General features: G+C 25.8%; 1 long non-coding RNA gene across 1 annotated transcript in view; it reads left to right on the plus strand.

Annotated features, from left to right (window-relative positions):
• Window positions 1-3,645, plus strand: part of LOC136997622 (uncharacterized) — a 14,231-nt gene extending 10,586 nt beyond the window's left edge. The window contains exon 3 of the long non-coding RNA XR_010888274.1: window positions 3,507-3,645. This is a non-coding gene — a long non-coding RNA (uncharacterized lncRNA). The remainder of the gene's footprint in view (window positions 1-3,506) is intronic.

The following is a 3,645-nucleotide window of genomic DNA, read 5'->3' on the forward strand; positions in this document are numbered from 1 at the left end:
AATTGCGAAACAAATTATTTTTGATCTTTAGTTTGAAAATTGTAAAATAATTCCTTTTTTCCTTATAAGGAAAAAAAGGAAAATTTAGTAATTATATATAATATAATTATTAAAATATCGTGATATTGTACGAAAGTAAGAAACTAAGAATCTGTTTTTCTTATTTTCTTATTTGGGACGCCTTATTTTATAGTTTTATTATACATAAGAAGAATAAAAAAGTACGAGGTAACGGATATATTCATTTTTCGATACAATATTGTGTCAAAGAAAAAAAAATAAAGGTCTAAAATCTAGGTCGTACAATTCAACGTGGTTTCCAATTTTTTTTAAACATAGCATTTATGCTCTCAAATGTAACATACTTATGAATTTTTTCGCGAGTAATTAGTCACTCAAAAAATATATGTTAAAAACGTGATAAAAACGTGCATTTTAAATGGCGAAATTCGACCTCTTTGCGGAAGGGGTTAGAGTTGAGCTACAAAATTACTCTTTCGGAGAGATTTTTTTTATTTATTTGGAACCGATTTAGAAGGCTCCTTCAATAAGATTCCACCAGATCTCTTTTAAAGACCACCCTAATATACAGGGTGGTCCACGCAACTTGCACACCTTAAATAACACCCATAATTTTTTAGATAGGAAGAAATGCTTCATATAGAAGTTGTTTGCTTTGAAGGGAAGAAAAAAATAGGAATATTAGTTTGACCTTGAGTAGAGGCGCCTCGGAGATTTGAAGGTCATCACCATTTTTTAAAACGGAATTACCCTAATTGTTTTATGCAAATGGATTCCTTGAAACATTCTGCATAAAAAGTTATGAGTCACATGGCCAAAAATTGCATCATTTACGAGATATTTAATATCTAAAAGTGACATATTTTTATATAAAATATAAAGTCTCGTAAAATATTTATTTTTCGATAATATTACCCTAATACTTTTATGTACAGAATAATGAGGCGAATCAATTGGTGCAAAAAATCCATGGTTGTTTATAACGAAAAGTACATTGCAAATTGCACATTTTTGTTAAAAATAATCATTTGTTTTCTTTGTACCAGTTGATTCGCCTTATTATTTTGTGCGTAAAAGTATTAGGGTAAGATTATTGAGAAATAAATATTTTACGAGATACTTTATATTTTATATAAAAATATGTCACTTTTAGATATTAAATATCTCGTAAACGATGCAATTTTTGGCCATGTGACCCTTATAACTTTTTATGCAAAATGTTACAAGGAATCCATTTGTGTAAAACAATGAGAGTAGTTCCATTAAAAAAAATTGCGATGACCTTCAAATCTCCGAAGCATGTCTATTCAAGATCAAACTAATATATACCTATCTTTTTCGTCACTTCAAACCAATTTTTATATGAAGCATTTCTTCCTATCTCCAAAGCTGTGGGTTATTTAGGTGGCCGGTCTTAGGTGGATCACCCGTATAATTAGAAATTAAACCGATAAAAAGTTGCTACGTTTTTTGGTTTATATTATATAGTAACTGTGCTTATATATATATATATATATATATATATATATATATATATATATATAATTGATTTTATATTCATTTCTAACAGGAAATTGACTATAGGAAATACGTCATATAGCGATGAGCAAAAGAACTATCGAAATAAATAGTATTCTATTTAAATGAATAAAAATGTAGATTCTGTTTTTGATTTCTGCTTCCAATCTGTTACCATATTACGCGCGCATACAGATTCTGCTACCAATCTGATATTATGTCATATTAGTAGATTCTGCTGTCAATCTACTGTCAGCTTTGTGAGCAGATTCTGCTCAGTTTTTTAACACTAATCTGTCGATTAAATCGGTAATCACTGCTTCTGTATCAGAACAATGTTAAAAATAGACCGTTTTTTGCCCATTAATGCAGACGTAAAAATCATAGTAAATTTAATAGATTTTAAACTGCTGAATATGATGGTGCTATTAGTTTTCATTGAAAATGTCAGAAACGTCATTTTTTAGGTTAAAGTTCTATTTTTCATCATCTTCGTATTATACGATTTTTCTCTAACAAGAAAACCTCGTCAGCCCGAATATTTTGATTATGATGAAACTTTACACACATGTATGAGGAATAAATAGATAAAATTAGAAATTATTAGTATCGATCCAAATATGTTTCTAAAAGATGAAATCACCCATCATATATAGAACTGCTTTACTCGACATATCTAAAAAAATGTTTTATACAAATTTTATAGTAAAATTATCTGTTTAATTTGTTTAATAACATTAATAAAATATTTTAAAAATAATATTTTTTAACTTTTGGAAAAAAACAAAAAATTTTTTTTAATTATTATTTTTAAAAAATTTTATTAATCTGATTAAAAATAGATAATTTTACTATAAAACTTGTCTAAAACATTTTTTTGATATCTCAAATAATTTTTAAGATACCTCGAGAAAAGCAAAAACCAATTCTGCATATGCATATTATTTTTTGCTCTTCTCGATATATTTCAAAATTATTCAAAATATCAAAAAATGTTTCATACAAAAGTTTTATAATAAAATTATCTCTATTTAATCGCAATAATAAAATTAAAAAAAAATGTTTTTTAAAAAAATTTTAAGACATTTTTTTAAATTTTTCCAAAAAATTAAAAACAATTATTTTGTAAAAATTTTATTAATGTTATAAATAGAAATAATTTTGCTATAAAACGTTTTTGAGATATTTCGAGAAAAGCAGTTCTATATATGAGGGGTGATCACATCCCCTAAAAACATATTTGGGTCAATATAGTAATTTCTAATTTCATATATTTACTCCCCGTACATATGTCTAAAGTTTTATCACAATCAAATATTCAGGTTCACGAGGTTCTTAGAAAAGAATTGTGCAATATGGATGAAATGGTGAAGAATAAAACTTCAACCAAATAATGACGATGTTCCTCACATTTTTAATAAAAAGTAATAGCATTATCGTATTCAGCAGGTCATAATCTATAAAATTCACTATGATTTTTACGTGCATTAATAGGTAAAAAATAGCCTAATTTTAATATTGTTCTTTGTAGTTTTTTTGCTGACAATAGTTGATAGCAAACACTTGGCATAATCTGTTTTCGACAAACTTGGTTATCTTGAAATTTAAGGTACCATTGGTTCGATCTTGGATTGCGATGGGGTCATATGAAGGTTATTGTGTTTTTAAACCAAAGTGCATTATACATTGTTATATATAACCAAAAGTTTTCCAACCAAAATAATTCTATTTAAAAAAATAGCAATAATCTTCATATGATTTTAACAAAACAACCCATGGTCAATTCAATGATACCATCTTATGTTCCCTTTTGAACCCTATAACTTTTGTTTGAAACATTTTTCAAAACTTTTCATATATGTCACGATATTTTAATATGAAATTTAAATGAGATACTTTGTATATAGTAAAGCTAAAATCAAAACAAATTATATAATATTAACATATATTATTATTGTTTGTTTCAGGAAAATGTTCAAGACAATCGAATACATTATCGAGAAAACAAGATTCAAGATATTTAGAAAAATAAAAATTAATTAAAAATTAATTAAAATTACTTTTTATTTAATATTATTGTATTGTTATTATTATTAATATTATATT

This window comes from Linepithema humile, chromosome 2 (genome assembly GCF_040581485.1).
Source record: "Linepithema humile isolate Giens D197 chromosome 2, Lhum_UNIL_v1.0, whole genome shotgun sequence".
Taxonomy (NCBI): domain Eukaryota; kingdom Metazoa; phylum Arthropoda; class Insecta; order Hymenoptera; family Formicidae; genus Linepithema; species Linepithema humile.